This window comes from Tachypleus tridentatus, chromosome 7, assembly GCF_004210375.1.
Source record: "Tachypleus tridentatus isolate NWPU-2018 chromosome 7, ASM421037v1, whole genome shotgun sequence".
Classification (NCBI taxonomy): Eukaryota; Metazoa; Arthropoda; class Merostomata; order Xiphosura; family Limulidae; genus Tachypleus; species Tachypleus tridentatus.
Window position 1 is genome coordinate 45,567,310 of NC_134831.1, and position 19,611 is coordinate 45,586,920.

Below are 19,611 nucleotides of genomic sequence, written 5' to 3' on the forward strand. Positions count from 1 at the left end.
TTCATCAACAACGTGTGTGTTTGTCTTCTCGTGTATTCCTCATATATTCACCTACCTCTGTGCTCGTATTCTCATATCATCAGCTAACTCTATGCTTGTTTTCTCATGTCTTTCTCATATCCGTTAAATAAACCCTGACTTTCGTTTCTCTTTTTTTTTTTTTTTTTTACAAAACAGTACTATCAAAAGCCTTCATTTAGTAACGAAGTCTGTCACCTACATCTATGTAGTTGTCCTGATTTATAACTAAAGTGCACCTGCCTCGCGCTAAACGTCTATTGGTTTTTTATACGCAAGTAGAAGTTTAAGTAACACTGGCTTCTCATTTGCCTCCATAATAATTGTGCGAGCCAATCTAACTTGTATATTTGGAGAACTTGTGGATACATGTATGTGTGTGTGTGTGTGTGGGGTTAATATCATATTATACATGGAAGGAATTAAAGTTAGTCAGAGTGGTATGTCGACTGATATTTACGTATTCGTTCAGACGCACAAATTATCCTCCAAACCATGGATAGTCCTTCAAAAGGCTTAGAAATTACTATACGTCAATGTCCTTACTCATGGAAATAACAGAAACAATACATCTAAACGTAATTCAGTGCTACATGGTAACAACATCCTGCATTACCAACTGAATTTAAACGCAACTCAAAACTACATAGGAACGACGAATTCAGCCAATCTATTAGTATGGATAAACTAGGTATTAGAGGAACGTTGTCTTTGTTAATTTAAGGCAACTCGTACTTAAGACCTGGGTAGGAATCTGAGGGGTAAATATCTTCAAGAACATTTCCCGAAATGTAATTACTGTGTTTGTACTTTCTTAAGACTCATTGCATGCTCTTCGAAATAAAACAGTGAAACATACTCGAGCCTTAATTACCAAGAGTTCGAAGGAAATAAATAAAACATAAACCTGCGTCCAAGAAAACGAAACTACGTGGAAAGGTACATTCTACTATTTTGGCATTATTATGGTAACGGCTTAAAATCCAAACTATCGAGAATGATTTGCAGGCTAGACAGTACATTTGAGAGGTTCACTGACCTATTAGACAGGAGAAAAGTTACAGCCAGATTAATACAGAAACATTGGAATGCTCTGTACTCTCAGACTACTCAGGAGCAGACGTATTTTTAAACTGGTTGTTACCAGCTTAGCCCAGTATTATTACTACGTTGTAAAAGTATCCAAGTATAGGAAGCTTCACAGTATGAATTTATAGCAGAGTATGCCAGAAGCTTGTCTGTTGGAATGTCGTTTCAAAATATAGCTAATGACAGTAACAAGTTCCGAATTATTCTGCAGTATATATGAATATGAAACTCATTAAAAAAGAAGATATCTCTCTATAACTCATGAGTTACTACTTAGTAGAAAATAGGGCAGTTAATTAAAAGAATAAATAAGTTCTTTCATGCATGTATAGAACGGACTGTTGATGTTTCGTATCGTTTCTTTCTTAAGTATGATAGCAATAGATTTGAATGCAAGGTCTTTATGTGTTTGTCCTTGGTCAACAGAACAAGGAATTCAACAGCGATCAAATGCGTATGTCAATATATTTCAGTCTAGAAGTTAGAGCTTTTTTTTTTATCTTGATGTCTGGTGTAACTAATACCACTCCCCACCCCACTCCAAAATCATTATATTCAACTAAACATTTTTATATATATGTTAAACACTAAAATGACATTAATTTGCACTTACTTCATGCCAGTTTTTACATTCTGTAAACATTTACAGTTAATCAAAAAACCCTTTTTATTTTTGTTGCAGAAATTGTCTCTTAGTTTGCTGTAGAGAGAAAACGTGTTCCCAGCTAGTACAGCGATATGTCTACGGGCTTACAACGCTAAAATCAGGGGTTCGATTCCCCTGGGTGGGCTCAGCAGATAGTTCCCTGTGGCTTTGCTATAAGAAAATACAACCACAAGAAAAAACGTACAATAATATTAAACTAAAAAAAATATTTTGTTTTTCACGTTCGGAGAAGCGATAATTTAAATTGGTTTATTTTTTTTTAATGTTTCAGTTAGAGAGATAGGTTTCTGGGTTTCTGGACTTAATATTTTTCGTTGTTGCAACCCCATAGGACTAGCTGTCTGTGTTCCGCAGACCATGGGTATCGAAACTCAATTTTTAGTGTTATAAGTCCTCGGACTTTCCATTAAGCCACAAGTACGGGGTAGGGTAATATTTTTAATTTACAAAAATTATATTTATATTAAATATAAAAAATATAAACGTTTTTAACAGTCACCGTTTCAGTATTCCAATCGAAATACATAAGAGCAGCATAAAGACTTCTTAGGTTGTTAGGACTATTACATCTGAATACATTGTATGTATATATAAATCTAATTTTACATACGTTGATCTGGCTATGGCTTGGTGGTTAGCGTGCTAGACTATGGTTCGTGCCCCCAAAAAACCAAAAAGCATTCGCATCGTTGTTTGGAGCGATGGGTGTAATTCTTAATATTTTTCGATAAACATCTTCCCCATTTCGATGAGTTTCCGCCCACTATGTTTGACCAGGATTGAGCTGGTTTGTCTCAAATGTCAGAAGTTTTTCTGGCGTTTTCTTTCTCAGTTTTCTTTCTTCAAATAAAGACCGTGTCAACCAGATGAAAGTATATTCCGTAAACTGAATCATCGAATTAGAGTGAGACATACATCAGCCATCATCAAACCACGTGTGTTGTAAGAGATAAAAAAGTTTTTTCCATAAATGTGTAAAACGAACAACAACAATTTCTTATACGTACTGTTTTGTTAATCAATAACCAGTAAAGTCACTACCATTCCCTGCTTATCGAAACTTCTACTGATTAAACAACTTGTAAAAGTGGATTTCACGCTGGTGATCCACATAAGCTGCAACTGAAGAAACCATTTGTGAAAAAACATTTTCGCACGTGTAAGTAAGCTTTACTTTTTTTTTCTCAAATGTGTTAACCATTTGAATTATCAATGAGCTTCATGGGCATTTCAATTAGTTGTTTTTGACTACTTAGGCACCAAATGTTTGGTAATAGGATCTCTGGTAACACACATAAATATGTAAATAAACTTATCAGTATCACAATAAGTTCCAATAATTGCTACTAGGGTGTTTTTTGTGTATATAAGCTACTTAGGAAATTAGTTATTTCACAAAGCTTTTTATTCCGATAAATAATTCAGGCTGAATCTTCTTAAAGACAACAGTATGTAATTACTCGCTATGAGAAACTTGCAGACTGTATTGAAAAGTTAGAAGTAGATGGTAGACAAACAAGTCGATAGAATGGAAGCCTAAACGTAAATAAATGGAGACTTCAAAGTCCAAGTCGTGTAACGTTAGAAAAAAGTTCAGTCTCTGTTTTAACGTGCTTCTGTCCCCCAGTGGGTCAAAAGTACGTGTACAGACCTAGAACGCTAGAATCCGGGGCTCGATTCCTCGCGGTGAACAGGACGGAGATAGCTTTTGTGCTAAAACGTACATAATTTTGCTCGAGAAAAGCACGTGGAAAAGATCTAGCTTAAAGTAATTAATACACTGATCACCAGGTGATTCTATATGTACCACGGAAACACCGAAATATCTGAAAATTATATAAACTTTAAAAATTAGAGTCAAGGCTCGATATTCACGGTAATGGCAGCTCAGATGAACTATGTGTAGGCTATGCGCTATGAGAAACAAACAAATAATAAATATAAATCACCTATCGGACCGTAGTTTGATGTTTATCATATGTGTATAGACGAGCATACAAAATAAAACTACTTTGTGACCTAAATATTATCTTTTAACCATAAACATGGGGGAACGTAAGGAATTCGTCCCTACGACTCAGGCCCGGCATGGCCAAGCGTGTTAAGGCGTGCGACTCGACATCTGAGGGTTGCGGGTTCGTATCCTCGTCGCGCCAAACATGCTCGCCCTTTCAGCCGTAGGGGCGTTATAATGTCACTGTCAATCCCATTATTGGTTGGTAAAAGAGTAGCCTAAGGTTTGGTAGTGGGTGGTGATGACTAGCTGCCTTCCCTCTAGTCTTACTCTGCTAAATTAGGGACGGCTAGAGAAGATAGCCCTCGTGTAGCTTTGCGCGAAATTCACAAACAAACAAACAAACCTTACGACTCTTACGCTTTTAGTACATTTACGTTATATTTATAAAGCAAAATAATTTTGTTTTCAATGTTTTTAGGAATATTCTAGGGATACGATCTCAGTTTCATGTCACCGATTAGTCTCCAGCTCAATAGAGTTTCGTCATCGAAACTCAAATTGAAAAACACTTTATGACTTGTCATTCTTTTTTGTTGCTTTTTGTTTTGTTTTTGAATTTCGCACAAAGCTACACGAGGGCTATCTGCGCTAGCCGTCCCTAATTTAGCAGTGTAAGACTAGAAGGAGGGCAGATAGTCATCACCACCAACCGCCAACTCTTGGGTTACTCTTTTACCAACGAATGATGAGGATTGACCGTCACATAGTAACGCCTCCACAGCTGAAAGGGCGAGCATGTTGGGTGCGACCGTGATTCGAACTCGAGACTCTCGGATTATGAGCCGAACGCCTTAACCCACCTGGCCATGCCAGGCCCTTGCCAGTTCTAACGTGTATTCAACAGCATTAGAAAAGGCGTTCTGATTTATCAATCATATTTGTACCTTTAACAGTAACTTGCAGATCACTTTTGTGTACTTTAGTAGTTTTAAATAGACGTTTAGATTTACCAATTTTGAAGCATTTTTGACTCTTCTAAAACACATTTTGCCATTTATCAGTTCTGACTTATTTTAGTTAATATACAATATTTTATGACCTATCAGTTTTGTGTATATTTGATAGCAGCAAACTGTTTCTGTATAATTTAACACTATGTAAATTACACTTTTCGACTCAACTATGATTAACCAGTATATTTTCTTAAATTATTGATCATTTGAAGCAAATATACTAACGATAAAGTTGACTGGAATACAAAATTAATTACGCAAAAACTGTAATACCAATCCCATTTTAATTCATGAGTAATAAAAAGTTATCTTAGGATATGAGAAGTTACTTCTTTTATTTGTAATTGTAAAAAACAACAAAAACATAAAATATTATAAAATACAAAAGGTAAAACCGAAAATTTGTCTGTATCTCCGCATGGAGCCAAGAAACAGTCGAACCAAATTTGGTGAAGGCCCATTAACAGGTGACGAAAGAGAAGTGAAAAAAGCGCCCTTAAAAACTGCAAAACACGCATGTTAAGTGTTGTTTGTGTGAAATACCTTGCAAATTAGAAAACCAAAAACAACTAAAGCAGAAATTGAGGCCAATCGTCACGTGATCACAACTAACTTCAACCATCGTGTTCTATACTTGTTATATTAAAAACTTTGACTGAAGTAAGATGATCTTCAAAGAAAAAGACAATACACGATTTGAACTCCTCCTGACGTGCAGCGTTTGATCGGGAAATCTGCGAGAAAAGTTTCGGACAGACAAATACAAAGTATTATTTATATAAATATTTTAAAATATTCTAAGCAGACAAGACGTCCAAGAACAATCATTATACATTAAGTTTTTATTGTTCTTATATAGGTCATTGTGTTCTTGGAGTTAGTTTGTTATATAGAAGAATGTTCATTAATTTTAAATTCTAATCTATATAGTTAGCCTTCTTTTAATCACAAGTTATTAATAATTAAATAGACTTCAACAACAACGTGTAATTTCATAATGACAAGAAAACCACTTGAAGTAAAACTCTATTCTCAATACAGCTGGTATGGGTATTAAAACTTTAATTAAAATAAAGTACAGAATAACGTTTCAACCTTCTTAGATCATCTTCAGTGTTAGTCATTATATCATATTCTTTTAAATTCATCAGTGAGAACTTCGTTCGCTCTCTCTCTCATAGTTATTTGGGTATTGATGTTTATATACCCAGGAGGGTCGGGCTTTGGTGACCTCTTCCTCCTTCCTTCACATTTGGTTTTGCAACTGTCAAGTGTATTTATACATTGTACACAAGGGCCAGAGTAACCCACACTTACTCAGGTCCCTTTCAGGGCAATGTACATGTACTATCTACACATACACTTTGTGCAAATAAATCATTTCTCTTTATAGTTCCATAATTATTTGCACTTTCATTAGATTGGTATTAACTATAAAACATTTACATAAAACCCTTTTAATGTTTATTAATTAGCCCCTAAACTAATGTGGAGTCTAGTTTATAGGTGGCCTTTTTATTTTAAAAATAAATATTTACTAGGGAAAGGTTTTTAAGACTATGCTCATCGTGTATGCAGTACCTGCTAGTTCGCTTACTAGTTCCTTTTTTCTCCAACTTTTGTCAAAATAATTTATTGTACAAGGCAGGAGTTTATTTGCTATTGTTTCTATGTGTGCATATTTATGTATGAATTCTGATGATGTAGTTCTAGGTACTTTATAAGCTGTTGTAAGTAGTGTATTTTGTATTGTTTGTAGTAGTTTTTTGCTTACATTTATCCACGCAGGGGTTGCATAGTCAATGGCAAGTCTAATGTATGGTTTATATATTTTTATTATGTTGTCTGCCGTTGCTCCACTATTTTTACCAGTTAGACTCCTAGCATAGTTTGTTCTTCGCCAAATATTTGTTTTAATATTATTTGTATCCATGTTAACTTTAAGTCAAATGTTAGTTTTAAGAATTTTGCAGATGTAGCAGTCGGAAGGAGAGTTCCATTCTTATGGATCTCAGGTTGTGCTTTTTTTCGTTTAGTTAACTTTGTGAATACTACTAGTTGTGTTTATTTTTATTTTATATTTTTGACAATATTCACCTATTCTGTTTAATTATGGTTATGTATTTGTGGCTGCTATTGCTGGTGTTGGTGAGCTTTTCCAGACTGCCACATCGTCAGTGAATTGTGAAGAGTATCCATTATTTGGATCTTTTAGAGGAATATTATTCACGTATATGATGAATAGGAATAGGGCTAACCACCCCTCCGTGAGGGTCACCAGCTTCTGGAGTAAAACATTAACTCTACATATTCTGTTTTCCAGAACGTTTGATAGACAACGAATAGATCCCAGCAGTGGTCCCATTTCTTGCATTTGGAACCGGAGACCGTTACGCCATATAATGTCGAAAGCCTTCTCAATATCAAGAAAGCAAGCGACAGTGCATTCTCGTTTATTAAAACTATCAACAATTGCTTCTGTTTAGTGAGAACAGGGGGAAGCGCAAGAGTTGGCGCTGGGTGCTGATGAAGCTGTCTCCCCTCTAGTCTTATACTTCTAAATTAGGGACGACTAGCGCAGATAGCCATCATCATCCGCCGCCAACTCTTGGGCTACTCTTTTACCAACGAATAATGGAATTGACTGCCACATTATAACGCTCCCATGGCTGAAAGGGCAAGCATGTTTGGTGCAACGGGGATTCGTAACCGCGACCCTTAGCTTAGAGGTCTAGCGCTTCAACCACCTGTCCATGTCGGGCTCAGTAGGATAAGAAGATACAAATTTTGACAGGGTAAAAGTTATCTTCAGCTAAGACAGTTTTAGTTTTCTAACAGGGTGGTCAGCCTTTGTAATAAGTTGTCTTTGGATGTTATAAAGTCAGTAAATTTAATTGAGTTTTAAAAAAAGCTCGAATGATAAGGGTTGGATTTAAGATTTTAAAAAAAAACTTCTTTTAGAGAGTAGAGCAGCCGAGATGAACCAATAGGTCCTATATTGTCCTAGAACGATAAGTTATATCACAAATCTTTAAAAATATTAATTTCCAATTAGGCAGTATAAACTGTATTTTTTTATTTATTGGTTGTTGAAAATGTAAATATTATTCCATTATGTATGATAATTGTATTCTACAGAATATTTGTTCACATTATGCTCTGTTTTGCAGTTTAACAAATCCATCTAATATATTCATCTATTTACTAAATGTCATTTTTCGCATTTTGTACATTTGTTCTACATAGGTTCTGTGCGTGTAGAGGGAATATGACCGCTGTGCTCAGTATACATCCTATTTAAGATTACTTCTATTCACTAACAAATCATGAAAACTTGGAACTATGTTAATGAGTAAGGAGCTCAGATTAAGTCCACTTGTACCCAATATTGAATAAAAACAATGCTTATGAAAGCATAACTTACGTTAGACCTGCTTGCACTCGACAGTTAAAGATTAAAACGCTATCCTGCTAAGATAGTTTTGGACCCCTTTTCGGCCTATTTACTTTCGTTAATGAATACTGTGAATGCTCTTTTTCTTTTACTAGGCGAAGTGTTTATGTTAGACTTATTTGCACTTTTTAGTGGTATTAGAGTTTTATTACTTTATAAAAGCTTTCAGGTGCATATATCTTGTGTATATTTGTATTTCATTACGTTACTCTGATATAGAACGTCTTCAGAGAATGTTTAAAACACATTAACAAATTAGATGTCTTTTTAACTTTTTTTTTTGTATAAGGAACTTCTTTTCCACTCTGTCGTAGATCATTAACGTAAATTTCTAATGCAAAAAAAACAAACAAACTGCTCTCTAACCACATTCGAAAAGAAAGTCACTTACAAAAAGAAAAAGAAGAATAAAATTTCTAGCATTATCTAAAGTGATATTTTTTAAAATTTAACATTAGCGAATCTTTTACTGTTTTTCTGTAAAAATCCAGTCTTTCATATTTAGACTGATGTTCTAACATACAACTAACATTAATGTTTACAAAGCAGGCAAAAAATGCGATAGTTGGGCACTGTCGTTCTTTGTATAAATGGAAATAACTGATAATAACAAAATGTTTGTTACTTGTGACCTTCGTTTGACGTTTATGACATGTAATAGGGTCAGACAGCCTCTACATAACCTATTATTGTCAAGGACGTTTTTACCAAACAAGTGTTTACTCATCTCTGTGGGGTCGAAAATCCCTATCGTGACTCATGACATCGTTTTCTGTGGGGTCGAAAATAATTATTCTCTTTCGTGTGCAACAAACAAATTTTTTCGAAGGATTTTTGTCTACAAGATATAAAAAGTCGATGCTTCACTGATCACGTGTATTTCACATGCAACCACAAACAAAGTTATCAAAAACAACCACGTTCAGTTGTGTAGAGATAATTTGTATTTATATGAGACACAACGATTTGTAAGCCTAATTAAATATCTTGATACATACTACATATTTTGAAAGAGCATTGGCATGTCTTCTTCGGGTATGATACAAATTCAAACAAAGAGGTTTACATACAGAACAAAAATATCTATCAGAATTATGGGTAACAGAAAGTAACAGCGTGGAGTTACCATGTGACGAAAACAAACATTTAATTACGCTTACAACTCGTTGTGTCTTATGTATTCAAGACTCGTAGCGCAATATGATTCTTTACATAAATAATACAATGTCCAAATGTTAACTTCACACCATAACAGATGGTACCCATATAAACCTCAAATATTACGTCCAGGTCCTAAGTGACACCCAAAAATATTCTCCTAGAGAAAACGTTTTTAATCTGTATAACAGTTTTTAGCATACGGTTACATATATATTTATCGAAAACTTATTTTAAACTCTTGGGCTACTCTTTTACCAACGAATAGCAGAACTGACAGTCACGTTATAATGCCCCCACGGCTGAAAGGGCAAGCTTGTTTGATGTATGGGGATTCGAGCTTGTAGCCCTCAAATTACGAGCCAAGTGTTCTAACCACCAGGCCATGATGAGCACTTTAGGACCAATTTAATCTCCTAAAAAGGCTACCTGTTGGAATAAAATTTCTATATTGGGCTCGTACCACTTAACATTTTTATGTATTACGAACATTTCTGACTTGATTTTTAGAGAGGTGAAACACAGAATGATGTTAACACAAGAGAAAAATATACGAAAATAACTAGGATATTAAATATATTTCAAGCAAAGAAAATGAAGACATGCTCCGTTTCATGTATATGTGCATGTGTGTGTGTGTGTGTATAAAACACCATAAATATGGCTTCCAGCCAAGTTTCTCAAGGTCTAATAACCGACTCCTGTCTCCACTTCTTTCAAGGAATATTACAGGAATAGCAGGGGGGAGTTCTAAATATAGATAATACATTTCCGATGTAATAAACCAGGAAATGTATCCCACTTTCTTTTTAGATTTCTAAGAATAAAATAAAATAAAAGACAATATTTATCCTTAAAGTGTGTTCGAATTTAATTTCTAGCAACAAGAAAGAAAAATGGATCAGCTGAGACTTAACTTTAGTCACTTCTTAAGAATATGTATATCTTGTTTTTGGTGATTATCTAGAAAACTAATGGACGTGAGTGAATACATTTAGTACGGCTATTTCCTTATATCGGATTATCATCCACCCTCAAGCATAACCCTGATTTCTTTTCCACTGATGGTTATCTTTAGTGATGCCTACAGCACTAAAGAAGAGCCTCAGATAATTAAGAGGAAAACGAGGCTTAACATGACTATTTTTAAAACTTTAAGCACCGTTGTTTTCTTGGGTCATTCTGTCCACCCCAGGACTAACATTCAATAAGATAAGGCAGTCATTGTACTGAATGTTGTACGAACCATATCCTGAGATAATTACAGTTTTATCAAGTGAACTTGTTTAATTTCATTATTCCAGTGCAAGCAACAACACATTGCTTCCCTGTTGTAGTTCCCGATAAGAAATAATCCGTTGAAGACATTACGCGTTGTTAATTAAAGAAACCAGATAGAGCATAGATCACATTCAGTATTCGTATTTTCTACCCTAGAATGTTCTATTTGTACTGCACAAAAAGCTGTAAACGCCAAGTTCTAGCTTATTGTTAAGATTTCTCTTAAAATGTTAATGCAGATAAATTACAGTTCATGGCATCATTTCTAAAAGACGTGACTTACTCTTGTCCTATTTGTTTTCTGATTGCTCCTTCGTCACGAGATACTGATTTTGATTATATGTGTTTAAATTATTTTAAATTTCAAATTCAACTGATCCGCATTACGTGCACGGTACTTTCAGACGATACGATTATTAAAACAGATTAAGTACTAGGCCTAACGGTTATCAAAGTTCATTGACCTCATCTTCTTGCTCTTAAAACTATTTTTCTTTTTAAATATATATTCAGATGTTTCGCTGACTTCGTTTCTATACCGACAAACAAGGTAAACTAACTCTGAATTGTCTTAGGGGCTAAAAGTTTAATGACTATGTAGTTTTCCAAAAAATACGTGATTGGTTGAGTAGGGTAAGGAGTAAGCGTTCTGTCCGACTGTTAGCGGTTCTTTCTTTATTAAAATAACCATGAGTATGTTTCTGGACACCTCATTGTGTAGTTCTTTGCTCTAAAAACGAACAAACCTAAACTGTTAGAGTTATGGTGAAATTCATTTGTTTATTAAAAGAACCACAAAACAGATTAGGCAATTTTTGATTTTATGGTAATCTTGTTTGTTTGGGTGTATCCTTCATATAACAAGTGTAAAACAAATAACAGCAAAAAAACTAAACAAGCCAGATATAATAACTTGCCTAAGTCCCATAAAATACACTAGGTTTTAAAGTTTAACAGAAATCTATTATATATCAAAGTTAAAGTAACTAATAGTTATTACAGTATAAATCAAATTCCCCCATTTTGAAACAGGAAGTGTTGGAACGAAATTCGAACACTGTTCGTGAGTGACTGAGGGAAGAACTGTTTGATACAAATCTTCTTTTTATTAAACTAAATTTTGTCTGATTTATTCATAAGGTAGATACTTAAGAAATAAAGTAAAGAAATAGCTATCTTTTCATCTGCCAATACGTCTACGTATATGCATATTGGACAAAATAAATAGAATATTTATAACATAGCGAGAAGAAAAAGCATCTATTTCAGAGATTAACGAATTACAAATATAGTTTTGCAGACATACAAACGTGTGACTGTTACTATAGAAATAAAAATTTTCCTCGCAGGATTTTTGCAAACAATCCAAATATGCCATTTCCAAGTTCCATTCCATTTATAAGCACAAGTTTAAAGAGTCTTTAACACTAAATTATTTCTATCAAAGTTACTACAAGATCTAACCATTTTCATTCTATTTATATGTGCAATCTTAAAAAAGTTTTAACATCAAACTACCTACCTAAATTAAAGTTACTACAACATCTAACAATTTTCATTCCATTTATATGTGTAAGCTTAAGAAGTTTTAAAATCAAACTACTTCCATCAAACTTACTACTAGATGTAACCATTTTCATTCAGTTTATATGTACAATCTTTAGAAATTTTAACATCAAACTACTTCAATCAAAGTTACTACAATATCTAACCATTTTCATTCCATTTATGTGTGCAAGCTTAAAAAGTTTTAACATCAAATTAAATACAAGATCTAACCATATTTATGCCATTGATATGTACAAGCTTAAGAAGTTTTAACATAAAACTTACTACAAAATATAAGTATTTTTATTCAATTTATATATACAAGCTTAAAAAGTTTTAACATCTAACCATTCCCATCAAACTTACTACAACATCTAACCATTTTCATTCCATTTATATGTACAACCTTAAGAAGTTTTAACATCAAACGACTTCGATCAAAGTTACTACAAGATCTGACCATTTTCATTCCATTTATATGTACAACCTTAATAAGTTTTAACATCAAACTACCTACCTAAATTAAAGTTACCACAAGATCTAACAATTTTCACTCCATTTATATGTACAACTTTAAGAAGTTTTAACATCAAACTATTTCAATCAAAGTTACTACAAGATCTAACCATTTTCATTCCATTTATATATGCAATATTAAGAAGTTTTAACATCAAACTACTTCAATCAAAGTTACTAAAGATCTAACCATTTTCATTCCATTTATATGTGCAATATTAAGAGGTTTTAACATCAAACTACTTCCAACAAAGTTACTACAAGATCTAACCATTTTCATTCCATTTATATGTGCAATCTTAAGAAACTTTAACATCAAACTTGCTATAAGATCTAAACATTTTCATCCCATTCTTATGTTCAACCTTACAAAGTTTTAACATCATACTATTACCATCAAACTTATTACAAGATCTATCCATTTTTATCCCATTCGTATGCACAAGCTGAAAGAGTCTTTAACTCCAAACAATTTCCATCACACTCAGTACAAGATCTAACCATTTGTATTCAATTTAAATGTACAATCTTAAGAAGTTTTACCATCAAAATACTTCCATGAAACACACTACAAAATTGAACCATATTCAATCCATTTATAAGTAGTAGCTTAAGAAGTCTTAACATCAAACTTTCTACAAGATCTAACCTTTTTTATTACATTTATATGTATAAGCTTAAAATGTTTTACATCATACTATTTCCATCAAACTCACTAAGAGATATAACCATTTTCATTCCAATTATATGTACAATCTTAAGAAATTTTGACATCAAGCTACTTCCACGAAACTTACTACAAGATCTTACCACTTTCATACCATTTATACGTAAAATATTAAGAAGTTTTAACATTAAACTTACTACAAAATATAAACATTTTTATTCCACAAGCTTAAAAAGTTTTAACGTCAAACTACTTCTATCGAAGTTAGTACAAGATCTAACCATTTTCATTCCATTTATATCTAGAAGGTTAAGAAGTTTCAACATATGCTTAATTCAGGATCTAAACATTTTTATTTCATTTATATGTTCAAGCAAAAAAATTTTAATACCAAACTATTTCCACCAAACTAAGTACAAGATCAAACCATTTTTCTTCCATTTACATGTACAATCTTAAGAAGTTTTAACATCAGACTACTTCCATCAAATTTCGTGAAAGATTTAACCATTTTTATTCCATTTATATGAACAATCACAAAAAGGTTTAACATAAAACTTACTACAAAATCTAACCATTTTTATTTAAAGTATATGTAGAAGCTTAAGAATTTTTAACCTCAAACTTATAACTGGATCTTACCATTTATATATATCCATATATACGTTCAAGATTAAAGTTTCAATATCAAACTATTCCCATCAAACTTACTACAACATCTACCCATTTTTATTCTATTTATATGTAGAATCTTAAGAAGTCTTAACATCAAACTACTTCCACCAGAGTTACTACAATATCTAACCATTTCCATTTATATTCCATTCCATTTATATGTTCAAGCTTAAAAAGTCTTAACATCAGACTATTTGCATTAAACTTACTGCAAGATGTAACCATTTTTATTCCATTTATATGGAGAAGCTTAAAAAGTTTTAACATCAAACTAGTTCCATCAAAGTTACTACAAGATCTAACCATCTTCATTTCATTTATATATATACAAGCTTAAGAAGTTTTAACATCAAACTTACTACAAGACCTAACTATTTTTATTCCATTTATATGTATAAGCTTAAAAAGTTTTAACATCAAACTACTTCCATCAAACTTACTACAAGATCTAACCATTTCCATTCCTTTTATATGTACAAGCTTAAGAATGTTTAACATCAGACTAATTCCATCAAACTTTCTACAAGATTTAACCACTATCATTCCATTTATATGCACAAGCTTAAGAAGTTTTAACGTCAGAGTATTTCCATCAATCTTACTCGAAGATCTAACCAATTTTATTCCATTTATATGTACCAGCTTAAGACGTTTTTGCATCACAGTATTTCCATCAAACGTACTACAATTTCCAACCATTGTTGAAATCCAAAGATGAATCGACTAAATACCAAAAAGGCTTAAGAGGTTTGATTTTCTCATTTGAACACGATCTATTGTTAAACCCAGTTTACAAATTACGAAATATATTCAGATATTTTTCACGGTGATTGTCTAGGCAGCTTTTAAAAAAGTTTGCATTAAATTCAATTGTGCACATCTTAACTTAAAGGTTTATGAGTTTATAGTACTGCATTAGTGTCATAAAATATGGTACTCAGTACGTCACATAAAATGGGTCTTCAGATATGTGTATTATCAATCACAAAATAATAACTGGTCTGTGTAATATCACAAAATAATAATTGATGTGTGTAATATCACAAAATAATAATTGATGTGTGTAATATCACCATGACGAAAGGTCAATTGGATTATGTTAAAGCTGTGAACTTGAAAATTCAGTGCAGGTTTCCTCTATTTATGTACCTTTTCTTCAGTTGTAACTGAGCTTAAATCTTTACTTCTTTCACCAGAGTGCAGGGGAATAATTGGTAGCTAAGTGTCTATAAGAAAGAGTCCGTGTACCAGTGAGAAAGTGGCTGAGTTGTAATGGAATTTAGAAGTGCGCTATTAGTTCCCTCTGGATCTCAACACCATTATCTGTATAGAACTTCGATATTGTGTTATCTTTAGTGTTATGAATTAGGAATATACTGTAAGAGGCTCAGCCACTTTAGATGTATTTCTAAATGCCACGCTACTGATTAACTATTTTTGATATTTTCTGTTCTTTACCGGATCGGTTATATAAAATAAATATGTTGACAAGTCACTACAGCTACACGTGGGATATTAATAATACTTATATTTCAATGCTTCCAAGAAATTCTATCTGAATGAAAGAGGAACGTTTTGAATATGATTTGTGCTTTACTTATAATATGTTCCACTGTTGAAGGTATAAAGACGTCTTGCGTGGGAAAATCATCGTGAAATAATTACACAAACTCTATGTATCTGAATTAATATTCTCAAGTTAGATATTTCACGCACTTCACAAAACATACCTTCATACGCGTAACTAAGTAGTTCATCCGGAGCAAGTGTGAAAACAAAAATAATAAAACGAGATCAATGAATAACATACTACCAGATAAGAGATAAACATTAGCTAAATCGGCTTTACTTTAAGTGACTTCGAAATCTAAAAATAAAACTTTTGCGCTGAAGGTTGTCGAATTCATTCAGTCACTGCAAGGAATATTTAAGGAACAGAAGAAAGTACATGGGCAATTATAAGAAACGAAGGCCATGGGGAATTCGAATACAAAAAAAGCCTGTTTATCAGATAAACTACCTTGAATGAGACCCCCCTCTCCGCTTCCAATTCCTTCAGTTTTCATTCAGAACAGTTTCTAGCTTTAAAAGGAATCTCAATTGAAAACTTTAAAAGGTTGAAGTTAGAAACATTGAAATAAACTTTATAAAATAAAACTATTCACTTTCTCCAAACCATTTATTTTCTCTTATCATTGATGGTATTTTATTTCTAAAAATTAAGCAAAAACTAATACACACTGGTGACAGAAATGTTTATCATGCGCTTATCCAAGTATATATCACCGCGTACGGGGTAATAACTAGCGCATATGTGCTATATTGTATGGATGGTTGCTTAGGGTTGTTTTTGTATCTTAGTACCTGTTTTCATAGCATATGATTCATTGATTGTTAAGGCGTATGTTACTATGTTGTTCATACAGTATTCATATAGAATACTTTATGGTATTCAACAGTCAATTCTGTGAAATGTGTGTTACTTCACAAACACTGTGTATTCTGCTTTAAGTAACGTACTGCTCTTTCCTTACCTCGCTTTTTCAGGCGTGGGTACGTTATAATATGACGGTCAATCCCACTATTCCCTGGTAAAAGAGTAGCTCAATTGTTGGTGGTGAGTAATGATGATTAATTGCCTTCTCTCTACCCTACTAAATTAGGGACGGCTTGTGCAGCTTTGCACGAAATTCAAAACAAACTAAATCTTGTGTTCCCTAATGGCACATCAGTAAGTCTGCGGTTTGGTTTGTTTTGAATTTCGCGAAAATCTATACGAGGAATATCTGGACTAGCCACCCCTAAATTAGCAGTGTAAGGCAAGAGGGAAGACAGCTAGTCATCACTACCCACAGCCAGCTCTTGTTCCTTTACCCTAGTTCCTTTACTAACGAACAGTGGGATTGGCCATCATATTATACCGCTTCCGCGGCTGAAAGGGCGTAAGTCTGCAAAACCATAACACTAAAAATCAGATATTGTTACTCATGGTGAACACAGCACCTCCCTTTTTTATCGTCTTTGTGTGTCATTATGTGTGAATGCCTTTACACAGCTGATTGAAGACAATGATTGTTAGATGTAGAATCAAATATTCTTAATTAAGAATTTAGATTTATTTCAAAATAACGCTTGTAAAAAAAAAGATAAATATGAGAGATCGTGGATATACATTGTTCTGGTGGTCCTGCAGCCAGAAATACCAAACTTATTTTGATGTATTTGACTACTGCAACTTCCTGTAGTCGCAAAACTTAAGTAACAGCATATTCCATCCGAAGCTGCTTAGTTCAAAGAACAAATTATCCATTTGCTCTCCTTTTGCAGGAAAGAACAGAGCATTTAATCTCACGCTGCTTAGTTTAAAGAAAAAATAAACATACTTATTTCCTTTTATTTGATTTAAAGAACAAAGTATTTCACCACACACTGTTTAATTCAAATAAAAATGTTTACAAGTCAGGCTATGATGTTTTTTTTTCAGTAATGTATATTTTCCCCAATAACACATCTTCAAATTTTGCTATTTGATTGGAGAATTGTGTTATTTAACTGCAAGATTTACTTAGCCAAAAAGACTTGCAACCGTTTTTTTAAATATTTTTCTTGAAAGAACAACAATTGGCGCTCGTTATTCCCCCCCCCCCTTTATACTCGCAACATGTGTGCCAGCCTCATTAAAACACAAAGGAAAACATTTGATTTTATGTTGCTGAGTGAATACGGTCCCAAAGAATGAAGCACAGACTTGAGATTTGTTTTCCTTTATATGTTTTTAAATTTAATAACCCACTGTCTTCCTCCTCAATATGTCTGGTTTCACAAAGAGAAGGACACTGGAATCCCCGTTACACATAACATGCTCGCCCTTTCAGTCATGGGGCGTTATAATGTGCGGTCAATCCCACTATTCGTTGGTAACAGAGTAGCCCAAGAATAGGCGGTGGGTTGTGATGACTAGCTGCCTTTCCTCTAGTCTTAGACTGCTGAACTGGGGACGGCTAGAGTAGATAGCTTTCGTGTAGTTTTGCGTGAAATTAAAAAACAAACAAACGATTGTTGTTATTCTTATTAAAAGCGTTTTCTTTTGAATATGACTTTGTTTTGTGGCCCCCGAGGATCTTTGGTGAATAATCACAATTTATTCAAAACTTTCAATTGAGAAACTTCTTTTTAGTTTATCTTTCAAAATATTTTTATTCAGAATTTTTACGACATAAAATTTATCTAAAGTAATAGTTCATGTTGTGTTTTTCTTTTTTGGCAAATTTAGTAAATGCATGGGCTGTGGTGAAAACGGATGGTTTTATTTTTTCCTCTCTTATTCCATCTGTCGACTTTGATAGGTGCTAGTCTAGTTGAGGAAGGAAAAATGTGTTGCAAGAAATAAAATTGTCTATAAGGGTTGTTCAAGACAAAGGGATTGTAATAAAAAATGAAGATTTCCCAGGTGGCTTTTGAAATACGAGTTAGATGTAGCAACGAGATATGTTATATCTTATGAAAGGGAAATTTTTACCACGAGGTGTTTCCGTGGTCGATTCTTAATCATTGAGCAGTATATTTAGCGTCTTAACACTGACTAAAATTAAATATTGATTTCCAAAGACAACCTGTTCAAGACTTTGTCAATAATAACAGACATCGACTTCGTTTCTCCATTTAAGAAACTGAATAAAAGGAAACATGTCAAAATTCATCAGGCGTGTAACTGAACTTTCTGTGTAATAAATTTAATTTTTAAATTCAAAATACGTTTATAGTTACAAAATTTTGGCACTTACGTACAAACTCTGAAAAAAACGCATTAGAAAATGATGTCTAGTTGTTCTTTATATATATATTTACATTTACCAACTGAAACATTTTAGGCTAAAACATTCTGTCCTTTCCTGATAGTTGATGATTTTCAAATCCTCTCTTATTGATTTTGGAATTCTACAGTCTCTATTTATTAACACTCTTAACGCGCTTTACTGCCTATTTGTGTTAACAACTTCAAAACACTGTAGCCTCTATTTGCGTTGAAAATTGTAAAACGTCGTAGTCTATTCATGTTGATAACTGTAAAATACTGTAGTCTCCTTCGTGTTAATAATTTTAAAATATTATTGTCTTTATTCGAATTGATAACTGCAAAATACTGTAGCCTTTAATCGTGCTAGCAATTTTAAAACTCCGTAGTCTCTGTGTTGATAACACTGTATATTGCATTACTAATATATATTCATGGATCATTAAAGTCACAGTAATGTATTTACAATAAAAATAGTTCGTTCTCTGGTAGTGTAGGTAGCAAGGTTACATTTCGCCCTCTTTATTCGTTAACAGACCTTACAAATCGTGACGCCTGTAAAAAGCAAACAAAAAAACATCACTTCCTGAATTTAGGTCGAATATAATCATCACGCATGACCTGACTAAACGAATTACAAACAACAAGCGAGAAATAAAAACGTCCTATTTAGTTCACTTGACATCTCTATGACATATTTCAGTGTCTGGTTTTTGTTGTATTTTCACGTTCGTAAAGCTTGTCACGAGAATCCTCAATATCTGGCGTAAACA

At 33.2% G+C, this 19,611-nt stretch overlaps 1 protein-coding gene and 1 long non-coding RNA gene across 5 annotated transcripts in view; one reads left to right on the plus strand and one right to left on the minus strand.

Moving 5' to 3' along the window:
- The window catches only part of LOC143255576 (uncharacterized), a 188,677-nt gene that overhangs the window by 38,678 nt on the left and 130,388 nt on the right, over positions 1–19,611 (minus strand). The gene's annotated exons all lie outside the window — the stretch shown is intronic.
- The window catches only part of LOC143255573 (uncharacterized), a 131,303-nt gene continuing 114,439 nt past the window's right edge, over positions 2,748–19,611 (plus strand). Inside the window, exon 1 of the mRNA XM_076511441.1 lies at positions 2,748–2,933. The gene's annotated coding sequence lies outside the window, so the exon portion shown is untranslated. The remainder of the gene's footprint in view (positions 2,934–19,611) is intronic.